We start from the raw sequence: 16,773 nt of genomic DNA on the forward strand, positions 1-16,773 counted from the left end.
TCAGTTGAACAAAATCTCATCTTGCACTGCACCAATGTCATCCGTGGAGTCCACATACAAAATACACGCGTAGGGTATCCAGCACTGAGGGACACACACCTCGCCCTGGTGGACACACACCTCGCCCTGGTGGACACACACCTCGCCCTGGTGGACACACACCTCGCCCTGGTGGACACACACCTCGCCCTGGTGGACACACACCTCGCCCTGGTGGACACACACCTCGGGAACACTAAAGCGGTTCTTGCAAGCCAGCCAAGTTCCACTTCACTCACGATGGACAGTTCTTTAGCAGCCGCAGAAACAGCAACAGCACCACCAGCAGCAGGAACTGCACCAGCAGCATCCACAGGAACAGCAAAAACAATAGTCGCACCGCCATCACCACTAGCACCAGCAACATTAACAGCAATAGCCGCACCTCCACCACCACTAGCACCAGCAGCAGCAACAGCAACAACAATAGCCGCACCGCCACCACCATTAGCACCAGCAACAGCAACAACAATAGCCGCACCGCCACCACCACTAGCACCAGCAGCAGCAACAACAATAACCGCACCGCCACCACCGCTAGCACCAGCAGCAGCAACAGCAACAACAATAGCCGCACTGCCACCACCACTAGCACCAGCAGCAGCAACAGTAACAACAATAACCGCACCGCCACCACCGCTAGCACCAGCAGCAGCAACAGTAACAACAATAGCCGCACTGCCACCACCACTAGCACCAGCAGCAGCAACAGTAACAACAATAGCCGCACCGCCACCACCGCTAGCACAGCAGCAGCAACAGCAACAACAATAGCCGCACCGCCACCACCACTAGCACCAGCAGCAGCAACAGCAACAACAATAGCCGCACCGCCACTAGCATAAAAACATAAGAACATAAGAAAGGAGGAACACTGCAGCAGGCCTGTTGGCCCATACTAGGCAGGTCCTTTACAATTCATCCCACTAACAGCACCAGCAGCAGCAACAATAGCCGCACCGCTACCACCACTAGCACCAGCAACAGCAACAATAGCCGCACCGCCACCACCACTAGCAGCAGCAGCAGCAACAACAACAACAATAGCCGCACCGCCACCACCGCTAGCACCAGCAGCAGCAACAGCAACAACAATAGCCGCACCGCCACCACCACTAGCAGCAGCAGCAGCAACAGCAACAACAATAGCCGCACCGCCACCACCACTAGCACCAGCAGCAGCAACAGCAACAACAATAGCCGCACCGCCACCACCATTAGCACCAGCAACAGCAACAACAATAGCCGCACCGCCACCACCACTAGCACCAGCAGCAGCAACAGCAACAATAGCCGCACCGCCACTAGCACCAGCAGCAGCAACAATAGCCGCACCGCCACCACCACTAGCACCAGCAACAGCAACAGTAACAACAATAGCCGCACCGCCACCACCGCTAGCACCAGCAGCAGCAACAGCAACAGCAATAGCCGCACCGCCACCACCACTAGCACCAGCAGCAGCAACAGTAACAACAATAGCCGCACCGCCACCACCGCTAGCACCAGCAGCAGCAACAGTAACAACAATAGCCGCACCGCCACCACCACTAGCAGCAGCAGCAGCAACAGCAACAACAATAGCCGCACCGCCACCACCACTAGCACCAGCAGCAGCAACAGCAACAACAATAACCGCACCGCCACCACCACTAGCACCAGCAACAGCAACAACAATAGCCGCACCTCCACCACCACTAGCACCAGCAGCAGCAACAGTAACAACAATAGCCGCACCCCCACCACCGCTAGCACCAGCAATAGCAACAATAGCCGCACCGCCACCACCACTAGCACCAGCAACAGCAACAGTAACAACAATAGCCGCACCGCCACCACCGCTAGCACCAGCAGCAGCAACAGCAACAGCAATAGCCGCACCGCCACCACCACTAGCACCAGCAGCAGCAACAGTAACAACAATAGCCGCACCGCCACCACCGCTAGCACCAGCAGCAGCAACAGCAACAACAATAGCCGCACCGCCACCACCACTAGCACCAGCAGCAGCAACAGTAACAACAATAGCCGCACCGCCACCACCGCTAGCACCAGCAGCAGCAACAGCAACAACAATAGCCGCACCACCACCACCACTAGCACCAGCAGCAGCAACAGTAACAACAATAGCCGCACCGCCACCACCGCTAGCACCAGCAACAGCAACAGCAACAATAGTCGCACCATCACCACTAGCACCAGCAATATTAACAGCAATAGCCGCACCGCCACCACCACTAGCACCAGCAGCAGCAACAGTAACAACAATAGCCGCACCGCCACCACCACTAGCACCAGCAGCAGCAACAGCAACAACAATAGCCGCACCGCCACCACCACTAGCACCAGCAGCAGCAACAGTAACAACAATAGCCGCACCGCCACCACCATTAGCACCAGCAACAACAACAATAGCCGCACCGCCACCAGCACTAGCACCAGCAGCAGCAACAGCAACAATAGCCGCACCGCCACTAGCACCAGCAGCAGCAACAATAGCCGCACCGCCACCACCACTAGCACCAGCAACAGCAACAATAGCCGCACCGCCACCACCACTAGCACTAGCAGCAGCAACAGCAACAACAATAAAAGCACCGCCACCACCGCTAGCACGAGCAGCAGCAACAGCAACAACAATAGCCGCACCGCCACCACCACTAGCACCAGCAGCAGCAACAGTAACAACAATAGCCGCACCGCCACCACCACTAGCACCAGCAGCAGCAACAGTAACAACAATAGCCGCACCCCCACCACCGCTAGCACCAGCAATAGCAACAGTAACAACAATAGCCGCACCTCCACCACCGCTAGCACCAGCAGCAGCAACAGCAACAACAATAGCCGCACCGCCACCACCACTAGCACCAGCAGCAGCAACAGCAACAACAATAGCCGCACCGCCACCACCACTAGCACCAGCAGCAGCAACAGTAACAACAATAGCCGCACCGCCACCACCACTAGCACCAGCAGCAGCAACAGCAACAACAATAGCCGCACCGCCACCACCACTAGCACCAGCAGCAGCAACAGTAACAACAATAACCGCACCGCCACCACCGCTAGCACCAGCAGCAGGAACAGCAACAACAATAGCCGCACCGCCACCACCATTAGCACCAGCAACAGCAACAACAATAGCCGCACCGCCACCACCACTAGCACCAGCAGCAGCAACAGTAACAACAATAGCCGCACCGCCACCACCACTAGCACCAGCAACAGCAACAACAATAGCCGCACCGCCACCACCACTAGCACCAGCAACAGCAACAATAGCCGCACCGCCACCACCACTAGCACTAGCAGCAGCAACAGCAACAACAATAAAAGCACCGCCACCACCGCTAGCACGAGCAGCAGCAACAGCAACAACAATAGCCGCACCGCCACCACCACTAGCACCAGCAGCAGCAACAGTAACAACAATAGCCGCACCGCCACCACCACTAGCACCAGCAGCAGCAACAGCAACAACAATAGCCGCACCGCCACCACCACTAGCACCAGCAGCAGCAACAGTAACAACAATAGCCGCACCGCCACCACCACTAGCACCAGCAGCAGCAACAGCAACAACAATAGCCGCACCGCCACCACCACTAGCACCAGCAGCAGCAACAGCAACAACAATAGCCGCACCGCCACCACCACTAGCACCAGCAGCAGCAACAGTAACAACAATAGCCGCACCGCCACCACCACTAGCACCAGCAGCAGCAACAGCAACAACAATAGCCGCACCGCCACCACCACTAGCACCAGCAGCAGCAACAGTAACAACAATAGCCGCACCGCCACCACCGCTAGCACCAGCAGCAGGAACAGCAACAACAATAGCCGCACCGCCACCACCATTAGCACCAGCAACAGCAACAACAATAGCCGCACCGCCACCACCACTAGCACCAGCAGCAGCAACAGTAACAACAATAGCCGCACCGCCACCACCACTAGCACCAGCAGCAGCAACAACAATAGTCGCACCGCCACCACCACTAGCACCAGCAACAGCAACAACAATAGCCGCACCGCCACCACCACTAGCACCAGCAACAGCAACAACAATAGCCGCACCGCCACCACCACTAGCACCAGCAACAGCAACAACAATAGCCGCACCGCCACCACCACTAGCACCAGCAACAGCAACAACAATAGCCGCACCGCCACCACCACTAGCACCAGCAACAACAATAGCCGCACCGCCACCACCACTAGCACCAGCAACAGCAACAACAATAGCCGCACCGCCACCACCACTAGCACCAGCAACAGCAACAACAATAGCCGCACCGCCACCACCACTAGCACCAGCAACAGCAACAACAATAGCCGCACCGCCACCACCACTAGCACCAGCAACAGCAACAACAATAGCCGCACCGCCACCACCACTAGCACCAGCAACAGCAACAACAATAGCCGCACCCCCACCACCACTAGCACCAGCAACAGCAACAACAATAGCCGCACCGCCACCACCACTAGCACCAGCAACAGCAACAACAATAGCCGCACCGCCACCACCACTAGCACCAGCAACAGCAACAACAATAGCCGCACCGCCACCACCACTAGCACCAGCAACAACAATAGCCGCACCGCCACCACCACTAGCACCAGCAACAGCAACAACAATAGCCGCACCGCCACCACCACTAGCACCAGCAACAGCAACAACAATAGCCGCACCGCCACCACCACTAGCACCAGCAACAGCAACAACAATAGCCGCACCGCCACCACCACTAGCACCAGCAACAGCAACAACAATAGCCGCACCGCCACCACCACTAGCACCAGCAACAACAATAGCCGCACCGCCACCACCACTAGCACCAGCAACAGCAACAACAATAGCCGCACCGCCACCACCACTAGCACCAGCAACAGCAACAACAATAGCCGCACCCCCACCACCACTAGCACCAGCAACAGCAACAACAATAGCCGCACCGCCACCACCACTAGCACCAGCAACAACAATAGCCGCACCCCCACCACCACTAGCACCAGCAACAGCAACAACAATAGCCGCACCGCCACCACCACTAGCACCAGCAACAACAATAGCCGCACCGCCACCACCACTAGCACCAGCACCAGCAACAACAATATCCGCACCGCCACCATCACTAGCACCAGCAACAGCAACAACAATAGCCGCACCGCCACCACCACTAGCACCAGCAACAGCAACAACAATAGCCGCACCGCCACCACCACTAGCACCAGCAACAGCAACAACAATAGCCGCACCGCCACCACCACTAGCACCAGCAACAGCAACAACAATAGCCGCACCGCCACCACCACTAGCACCAGCAACAGCAACAACAATAGCCGCACCGCCACCACCACTAGCACCAGCAACAGCAACAACAATAGCCGCACCGCCACCACCACTAGCACCAGCAACAGCCTCATTCAATGAAGGAAAAAATGAACAAAACTGCCGTTCCGGGCGCGGTTTATCCCGAGTTTATGAGTGAAGGCTGACAGCTCTCACCCTGACAATGACCGTCCTTACTGTGTCCTTAGATGGATGGACACACTTCACTTTAGTAATCCCAAACTCGCCATTTTCGTACCTCAGAGGATTAGGATCCAGGGGATTTAGGACCCAAGGGACTTAGGACCCAGAAGATTTAGGACCCAAAGGATTCAAGACCAAGAGAATTCAGGACCCAGGGGATTCAGGACCTCTTTACTTGCTTCTGTAATCTCTTTGACTACCACCAACACCATGGGTCTCAGGCTCACAATAAACATAAGAAGGAGCACTGCAGCAAGCATACCAGCCCATATAGTTAGAACACTCAACACACATGTTATAACATCCAACACACAAGTTAGAACACTCAACACACATGTTATAACATCCAACACACAAGTTAGAACACTCAACACACATGTTATAACACCCAACACACAAGTTAGAACACTCAACACACATGTTATAACACCCAACACACAAGTTAGAACACTCAACACACATGTTATAACATCCAACACACAAGTTAGAACACTCAACACACATGTTATAACACCCAACACACAAGTTTGGACACTCAACACATGTTATAACACCCAACACACAAGTTAGAACACTCAACACACATGTTATAACATCCAACACACAAGTTAGAACACTCAACACATGTTATAACACCCAACACACAAGTTAGGACACTCAACACACGTTATAACACCCAACACACAAGTTAGAACACTCAACACACATGTTATAACACCCAACACACAAGTTAGGACACTCAACACACGTTATAACACCCAACACACAAGTTAGAACACTCAACACACATGTTATAACACCCAACACACAAGTTAGAACACTCAACACACATGTTATAACACCCAACACACAAGTTAGGACACTCAACACAAGTTATAACACCCAATGCACAAGTTAGAACACACGCAACACAAGTTAGAACACACCCAACACAAGTTAGAACACACAAGTTAGAACACACCCAACTCACAAGTTAGAACACACCCAACACAAGTTAGAACACCCAACACACAAGTTAGAACACACCCAACACAAGTTAGAACACACCCAACACACAAGTTAGAACACACCCAACACACAAGTTAGAACACACCCAACACACAAGTTAGAACACAACCAACACACAAGTTAGAACACACCCAACACACAAGTTAGAACACAACCAACACACAAGTTAGAACACACCCAACACACAAGTTAGAACACACCCAACACACAAGTTAGAACACACCCAACACACAAGTTAGAACACAACCAACACACAAGTTAGAACACACCCAACACACAAGCTAGAACACACCAAACACACAAGTTAGAACACACCCAACACACAAGTTAGAACACACCCAACACAAGTTAGAACACCCAACACACAAGTTAGAACACACCCAACACAAGTTAGAACACACCCAACACACAAGTTAGAACACACCCAACACACAAGTTAGAACACAACCAACACACAAGTTAGAACACACCCAACACACAAGTTAGAACACAACCAACACACAAGTTAGAACACACCCAACACACAAGTTTTGAACACACCCAACACAAGTTAGAACACACCCAACACACAAGTTAGAACACAACCAACACACAAGTTAGAACACACCCAAAACACAAGTTTTGAACACACCCAACACAAGTTAGAACACACCCAACACACAAGTTAGAACACACCCAACACACAAGTTAGAACACACCCAACACACAAGTTAGAACACACGCAACACAAGTTAGAACACACCCAACACACAAGTTAGAACACAACCAACACACAAGTTAGAACACACCCAACACACAAGTTAGAACACACCCAACACACGTTAGAACACACCCAACACAGTTAGAACACACCCAACACACAAGTTAGAACACACCCAACACACAAGTTAGAACACACCCAACACACAAGTTAGAACACACCCAACACACAAGTTAGAACACACCCAACACACAAGTTAGAACACTCCCAACACACAAGTTAGAACACAACCAACACACAAGTTAGAACGCAACCAACACACAAGTTAGAACGCACCCAACACACAAGTTAGAACACAACCAACACACAAGTTAGAACACACCCAACACACAAGTTAGAACACAACCAACACACAAGTTAGAACACACCCAACACACAAGTTAGAACACACCCAACACACAAGTTAGAACACACCCAACACACAAGTTAGAACACACCCAACACACAAGTTAGAACACACCCAACACACAAGTTAGAACACAACCAACACACAAGTTAGAACACAAACAACACACAAGTTAGAACACAACCAACACACAAGTTATAACACAACCAACACAAGTTAGAACACATCAACACACAAGTTAGAACACAACCAACACACAAGTTAGAACACAACCAACCCACAAGTTAGAACACAACCAACACACAAGTTAGAACACAACCAACACAAGTTAGAACACACCCAACACACAAGTTAGAACACAACCAACACACAAGTTAGAACACAACCAACACACAAGTTAGAACACAACCAACACACAAGTTAGAACACAACCAACACACAAGTTAGAACACAACCAACACACAAGTTAGAACACACCCAACACACAAGTTAGAACACACCCAACACACAAGTTAGAACACACCCAACACACAAGTTAGAACACACCCAACACACAAGTTAGAACACTCCCAACACACAAGTTAGAACACAACCAACACACAAGTTAGAACGCAACCAACACACAAGTTAGAACGCACCCAACACACAAGTTAGAACACAACCAACACACAAGTTAGAACACACCCAACACACAAGTTAGAACACAACCAACACACAAGTTAGAACACACCCAACACACAAGTTAGAACACACCCAACACACAAGTTAGAACACACCCAACACACAAGTTAGAACACACCCAACACACAAGTTAGAACACACCCAACACACAAGTTAGAACACCCCAACACACAAGTTAGAACACAACCAACACACAAGTTAGAACACAAACAACACACAAGTTAGAACACAACCAACACACAAGTTATAACACAACCAACACAAGTTAGAACACAACCAACACACAAGTTAGAACACAACCAACACACAAGTTAGAACACAACCAACCCACAAGTTAGAACACAACCAACACACAAGTTAGAACACAACCAACACAAGTTAGAACACACCCAACACACAAGTTAGAACACAACCAACACACAAGTTAGAACACAACCAACACACAAGTTAGAACACAACCAACACACAAGTTAGAACACAACCAACACACAAGTTAGAACACAACCAACACACAAGTTAGAACACAACCAACACACAAGTTAGAACACACCCAACACAAGTTAGAACACAACCAACACACAAGTTAGAACACACCCAACACACTAGTTAGAACACAACCAACACACAAGTTAGAACACAACCAACACAAGTTAGAACACAACCAACACACAAGTTAGAACACACCCAACACACTAGTTAGAACACAACCAACACACAAGTTAGAACACACCCAACACAAGTTAGAACACAACCAACACAAGTTAGAACACAACCAACACAAGTTAGAACACACCCAACACACTAGTTAGAACACAACCAACACAAGTTAGAACACAACCAACACACAAGTTAGAACACACCCAACACAAGTTAGAACACAACCAACACACAAGTTAGAACACACCCAACACACTAGTTAGAACACAACCAACACACAAGTTAGAACACACCCAACACAAGTTAGAACACAACCAACACAAGTTAGAACACACCCAACACACTAGTTAGAACACAACCAACACACAAGTTAGAACACAACCAACACACAAGTTAGAACACAACCAACACACAAGTTAGAACACAACCAACACACAAGTTAGAACACACCCAACACAAGTTAGAACACAACCAACACACAAGTTAGAACACACCCAACACACTAGTTAGAACACAACCAACACACAAGTTAGAACACAACCAACACAAGTTAGAACACAACCAACACACAAGTTAGAACACACCCAACACACTAGTTAGAACACAACCAACACACAAGTTAGAACACACCCAACACAAGTTAGAACACAACCAACACAAGTTAGAACACAACCAACACAAGTTAGAACACACCCAACACACTAGTTAGAACACAACCAACACAAGTTAGAACACAACCAACACACAAGTTAGAACACACCCAACACAAGTTAGAACACAACCAACACACAAGTTAGAACACACCCAACACACTAGTTAGAACACAACCAACACACAAGTTAGAACACACCCAACACAAGTTAGAACACAACCAACACAAGTTAGAACACACCCAACACACTAGTTAGAACACAACCAACACACAAGTTAGAACACAACCAACACACAAGTTAGAACACAACCAACACACAAGTTTGAACACAACCAACACACAAGTTAGAACACAACCAACACACAAGTTAGAACACATCCAACAAACAACTTGAAACAACACACAACTTAGAAGACAACACAACCTAGTACACAATACACAAACTTAGTACACAACACACAACTTACCCCAACAATGATGAGAACAACCAAGCACCACCACTAAGCTTGTAAAAAAATTTTTACGATACAAGAAAAGGTATTAGGCTAGATAAGGCAAGGCATGGTGCGTGATGGATAACTTAGGCCATCACATTTCCAGTTCTATCCTCGTCAAATGTCACACAGGTCAGGCTAGCCTCACTATGCACTTGTACGTCAATTTGTTCACGTATATGTATAGAACCACAGTCGAAGCACTAGTAAGTACAGCACTAGGATGTTAGTCGAGGATCAGTGTTGTTAGTGCACTGGGACGGTGTCACCCCGCTGATTGTGCTTCAAAGAATTGACCTTAGGAGCAAGGGGGGGCATTAGGGACCACTGGGGACTGCTAGAAACTACTAGGGACTACCAGGGGCCACGAGGGACAGCGCAGGGCCACGAGGAACCACTAGGGACAACGAGGGAACACACACTGTCACCACGAGTTCAGCGGACTTCCTGGAGGACACCTCTGACCAAGAACCGTGAAAGTGACCCCCACAAGGTGGCAACAGCTTACATGTGCAGCAGTGTACTCATCTGTACTCACCTAGTTGTGGTTGCAGGGGTCGATTCATAGCTCCTGGCCCCGCCTCTTCACTGGCCGCTACTCCTTCTCTCTTCCCACTCCATGAGCTTTATCATACCTCTTCTTAAAGCTATGTATGAATCCTGCCTTCTGCAGTGGTGTACACTCGGCTGTGTTGATGCAGTGGTGTACACAGCTGTGTTGATACAGCAGAGTACACTCAGCTGTGTTGATACAGCAGAGTACACTCAGCTGTGTTGATGCAGCAGTATACACTCAGCTGTGTTGATACAGCAGAGTACACTCAGCTGTGTTGATGCAGCAGTATACACTCAGCTGTGTTGATGCAGCAGTGTACACTCGGCTGTGTTGATGCAGCAGTATACACTCAGCTGTGTTGATGCAGCAGTGTACACTCGGCTGTGTTGATGCAGCAGTATACACTCAGCTGTGTTGATGCAGCAGTGTACACTCAGCTGTGTTGATGCAGCAGTATACACTCAGCTGTGTTGATGCTGCAGTGTACACTCAGCTGTGTTGATGCAGCAGTATACACTCGGCTGTGTTGATGCAGCAGTATACACTCAGCTGTGTTGATGCAGCAGTATACACTCAGCTGTGTTGATGCAGCAGTATACACTCGGCTGTGTTGATGCAGCAGTATACACTCAGCTGTGTTGATGCAGCAGTATACACTCGGCTGTGTTGATGCAGCAGTATACACTCAGCTGTGTTGATGCAGCAGTATACACTCGGCTGTGTTGATGCAGCAGTATACACTAAGCTGTGTTGATGCTGCAGTGTACACTCGGCTGTGTTGATGCAGCAGTGTACACTCAGCTGTGTTGATGCAGCAGTATACACTCAGCTGTGTTGATGCAGCAGTATACACTCAGCTGTGTTGATGCAGCAGTATACACTCAGCTGTGTTGATGCAGCAGTATACACTCGGCTGTGTTGATGCAGCAGTATACACTCGGCTGTGTTGATGCAGCAGTGTACACTCAGCTGTGTTGATGCAGCAGTGTACACTCAGCTGTGTTGATGCTGCAGTGTACACTCAGCTGTGTTGATGCTGCAGTGTACACTCGGCTGTGTTGATGCTGCAGTGTACACTCAGCTGTGTTGATGCTGCAGTGTACACAGCTGTGTTGATGCTGCAGTGTACACTCGGCTGTGTTGATGCTGCAGTGTACACTCAGCTGTGCTGATGCAGCAGTATACACTCAGCTGTGTTGATGCAGCAGTATACACTCAGCTGTGTTGATGCAGCAACAGCTGCTGTAACAAGCATCTTGCTAGTTCTCACTCATCAATGTCTGCACCCCACTTATCACATCGATGTCATATTCAATTTTTTTTTTTTAAATTTCCATTGAATACAGAATAATTGTGACTGTGTTGCGTTGCGTCAGTGTTATTGTGTTGCGTCAGTGTGACCACTCAGCAACATGTAACTTAAGAAAAACAAACCTTGTCAGGAGTGGGATTCGAACCCACGCCCTCAGAGAGGACCAGAATGCCCATGACCCTTCTATCTGAAGGGAAGTTACCTTGAGTCTGGCGCCTTAGACCACTCGGCCATCCTGACGGTACACACTGAGTATGGACCTCAAATAATTATGGTTGCTGTAGTCGAGTCTCAGCTCCTGGTCTCCACCTCTCCGCTGGTCGATACTCAGTTCAACCCTGGCTAAGTAAGCCTTATCATACCTCTTCTTAAAGATATGTATGGACCCTGTCTCCACTGTTGTGTGTGTGTATCCAAAGCCTAAATAAAAACTAACATTAACAATAAACGTCGCAATAATACTCTGTTGATTTGCTTTGTAATGACCACGTTACCTGAAATACAGTAGACAACAGATAGTAAACAGGTTCTTATTAAGAGAGGAAGTAGGTACTGTGCTTAGGTACTGTCAGGAACACACTGCTTCAAGCCTCGTCCATTCGTATCTTCATGGTTGCTTCGCTACTGATAACACTATCACTATGGCGCCATAGTGTATAAGCCTAAAGGTGTATATCTCTCAGTGTATTTACACCGAGGCGTGTGTACATCTCAGTGAATATACATTGAAATGTATGTACTGTATGCACACACACACGGAGAGTCGCGTTTTAATTTGATATACACTGAGAGCTCTGTGTACTTATTGATGCAAGGTGTGTTTACAACTAAACAGGTGTGTAGTGTGTTGGCTAGACAGTCATGTGTAGTGTGTATGCTACGCAGTCATGTGTAGTCTGGGTAGTGTGTACTCACCTATTTGTGGTTGCAGGGGTCGAGCATAGCTCCTGGCCCCGCCTCTTCGCTGATTGCTACTAGGTCCTCTCTCTCCCTGCCCCATGAGCTTTATCATACCTCGCCTTAAAACTATGTATGGTTCCCGCCTCCACTACGTCACTTTCTAGGCTATTCCACGGCTTGACTACTCTATGACTAAAGAAATACTTCCTAACATCCCTTTGATTCATCTGAGTCTTCAACTTCCGATTGTGACCTCTTGTGTCTGTGTCCCATCTCTGGAATATCCCGTCTTTGTCCACCTTGTCTATTCCGCGCAGTATTTTATATTTCGTTATCATGTCTCCCCTGACCCTCCTGTCCTCCAGTGTCGTCAGGCCGATTTCCCTCAACCTTTCTTCGTAGGACAATCCCCTTAGCTCTGGGACTAGTCTTGTTGCAAACCTTTGCACTTTCTCTAATTTCTTGACGTGCTTGACCAGGTGTGGATTCCAAACTGGTGCTGCATACTCCAGTATGGGCCTGACGTAAATGGTATACAGAGTCTTGAACGAATCCTTACTGAGGTATCGGAACGCTATCCGTAGGTTTGCCAGGCGCCCGTATGCTGCAGCAGTTATCTGATTGATGTGCGCCTCAGGAGATATGCTCGGTGTTATACTCACCCCCAGATCTTTTTCCTTGAGTGAGGTTTGCAGTCTTTGGCCATCTAAATTATATTGTGTCTGCGGTCTTCTTTGCCTTTCCCCAATCTTCATGACTTTGCATTTGGCAGGGTTAAACTAAAGGAGCCAGTTGCTGGACCAGGCTTGTAGCCTGTCCAGGTCTCTTTGCAGTCCTTCTCTGATCCTCATCCGATTTGATTCTTCTCATTAACTTCACATCATCTGCAAACAAGGACACTTCTGAGTCTATCCCTTCCGTTATGTCATTCACATATACCAAGAACAGCACAAGTCCTAGGACTGACCCCTGTGGAACCCCGCTTGTCACAGGCGCCCACTCTGACACCTCGTCGCGTACCATGACTCGTTGTTGCCTCCCTGTCAGGTATTCTCTGATCCATTGCAGTGCCTTTCCTGTTATGTGTGCCTGATCCTCTAGCTTTTGCAGTAACCTCTTGTTAGGAACTGTGTCGAAGGCCTTCTTGCAGTCCAAAAAAATGTAGTCGATCCACCCCTCTCTCTCTCTTGTCTTACTTCTGTCACCTTGAACATTAAAATGGTATAAAATACCGACAGGTTGTTAGGTAAAACACATATGCAACAGTTAGGTATCTTTATTTCGAAACGTTTCACCTACACAGTAGGCTTCTTCAGCCGAGTACAGAAAAGTTGATAGAAGCAGAAGATACTTGAAGAGGATGTAATCAGTCCATCACCCTTGAAGTTTTGAGGTGGTCAGTCCCTCAGCCTGGAGAAGAGTATTGTTCCATAGTCTGAAACTACTTATGGAACTATTTATGGAACTTGCTTCCACTACTTCACTCTCCAGATTATTCCAGTTCCTGACAACTCTAAGACTAAAGAAATACTTCCTAACATCCCTATGACTCATCTGGGTTTTCAGTTTCCAATTGTGTCCCCGTGTTTCTGTATCCCATCTCTGAAACATTCGATCCTTGTCCACGTTGTCAATGCCTCTTAGTATTTTATACGTTGTTATCATGTCCCCTCTATCCCTCCTATCCTCTAGTGTCATCAGGTTGAGTTCTCTTAACCTCTCCTCATAAGACATACCCCTCAGTTCCGGGACTAATCGTGTTGCAAATTTTTGCACTTTCTCCAATTTCTTGACGTGTTTGACTAAGTGAGGGCCCCATACTGGCGCTGCATATTCCAGTATAGGTCTTACGTACACTGTGTACAATGTCGTGAATGACTCCTTACTCAGATGTCTAAACGCCAATCTCAGGTTTGCCAATCTCCCATATGCTGCAGCAGTTATTTGATTGATGTGTGCCTCAGGGGACATGTTCGTTATGATGCTTACCCCAAGATCCTTTTCTTTAACTGACGTTTGCAGCTCTTGGTTTCCTAACCTGTACTCCGTATGCAGTCTTCTGTGTCCTTCCCCAATCTTCATGGCCTTACACTTACTGGGGTTAAACTCCAGGAGCCATTTGTCGGACCATACTTGTAGTTTGTCCAGATCCCCTTGTAATCTTAACTGATCGTCTCCCAATTGTATTCTCCTCATCAGTTTCACATCATCAGCGAACAGTGACACTTCTGAATCTATTCCTTCCACCATGTCATTCACGTATACAAGAAACAGCACCGGGCCTAGGACTGACCCTTGTGAAACCCCACTCGACACATTCGCCCACTCCGACACTTCAGCACGTACCAACACACGTTGTTTCCTTCCTGTCAGGTATTCCCTGATCCATTTCAGTACTTTCCCCTTTATTCCTGCCTGCTCCTCTAATTTTTGCACCAGTCTCTTGTGTGGTACTGTGTCAAAAGCCTTCTTGCAATCTAAGAAGATGCAATCTACCCATCCCTCTCTCTCATGTCTTACTTCTGTTACCTTATCGTAGAACTCAAGTAAATTTGTGACACAGGATTTCCCATCTCTGAAGCCGTGCTGACTGTCATGTATGAGCCCAATCTTTTCAATGTGTTCCACTACTTTTCTCCTGATAATCTTTTCCATGACTTTACATACTATACAAGTCAGTGACACTGGTCTGTAGTTTAATGCTACTTGTCTGTCCTCTTTCTTAAAAATTGGAACTACATGTGCTGTCTTCCACGCCTCAGGCAACTGCTCTGTTTCGATAGATTTACTGAAGATTGCTGCTAATGGCACACACAGTTCCTCTGCTCCCTCTCTCAGTATCCATGGAGATATGTTATCTGGACCCACCGCCTTTGAGGTATCGAGTTCGTCTAGTAGTTTCTTCACCTCTACCTTGGTTATGTGTATTGTGTCCAGCGCCTGCTGGTGCACCCTACCTCCACAGTTTGCTGGAAGTATTCCTGACTCTATTGTGAATACTTCTCTAAATCTTTTGTTTAGTTCATCGCATACTTCTTGGTCACTCTTCGTCAGCTCTCCTCCTTCTTTCCTCAGTCTGATTACCTGGTCCTTCACTGTTGTTTTTCTCCTAATGTGACTGTATAACAACTTTGGTTCAGATTTGGCTTTTGATGCCATGTCGTTCTTGTATTGCCTCTGGACCTCTCTCCTTATCATTGCATATTCATTTCTGGTTCTTCTGCTCAGCTCCTTGTTTTCTTGAGTCCTTTGCCTTCTATACCTTTTCCATGCTCTGGCACACTTGGCTTTGGCCTCTTTACACCTCCAATTAAACCATGGGCTCACTCTGGTCTTACCATTTTTTTCTGTTGCCCTTTGGTATGAACCTTTCCTCTGCCTCCCTGCACTTAGTGGTTACTATTTCCATCATTTCATTTACTGTCTCTCCATCTAGTTCTCTTTCCCACTGCACTTCATGCAGGAAACTTCTGATTCCTATGTTGTCCCCTTTTTTGAAGTTTGGTTTCTCTCTTTGTTCTCGTGATACTGCATTCTCCACTGTTAACTCAACAAGATATTCAAAACTCAGGACATCATGATCACTAGCGCCAAGGGGTCTTTCGTGGGTGGTATCCCTTATGTCTGAACTATTCAAGGTGAATATGAGATCCAGCCTTGCTGCAACATCCTCTCCTCTCTCTCTGGTTGTATCCCTAACATGTTGATGCATGAAGTTCTCCAATACAGTCTCCAACATCTTAGCCCTCCATGTTTCTGGTCCCCCATGTGACTCTAGGTTTTCCCAATCTCTTTATGATTGAAATCCCCCATTATAAGCAAT

The 16,773-nt window shown here is 48.2% G+C and overlaps 1 protein-coding gene and 1 non-coding gene across 5 annotated transcripts in view; both read right to left on the reverse strand.

Moving 5' to 3' along the window:
• Naam (Nicotinamide amidase) overlaps positions 1–12,696 on the reverse strand; it is a 127,392-nt gene extending 114,696 nt beyond the window's left edge. Inside the window, exon 1 of one of the 4 annotated variants that reach the window (XM_053795356.2) lies at positions 12,545–12,696. The gene's annotated coding sequence lies outside the window, so the exon portion shown is untranslated. Of the gene's footprint in view, positions 1–10,155; positions 10,301–10,720; positions 10,743–12,544 lie in introns of those variants that run through there. The other 3 variants (XM_053795365.2, XM_070091856.1, XM_070091855.1) reach the window with 3 other exon arrangements.
• On the reverse strand, positions 12,175–12,290 carry TRNAL-CAA (transfer RNA leucine (anticodon CAA)). The gene is made up of 2 exons: positions 12,253–12,290; positions 12,175–12,219 (listed from the first exon to the last, which is right to left on the reverse strand). It is a non-coding gene; the product is annotated as a tRNA-Leu (tRNA).
• Positions 12,697–16,773: the final 4,077 nt, after the last annotated feature.

Source organism: Cherax quadricarinatus, chromosome 37 (assembly GCF_038502225.1).
Source record: "Cherax quadricarinatus isolate ZL_2023a chromosome 37, ASM3850222v1, whole genome shotgun sequence".
NCBI lineage: Eukaryota > Metazoa > Arthropoda > Malacostraca > Decapoda > Parastacidae > Cherax > Cherax quadricarinatus.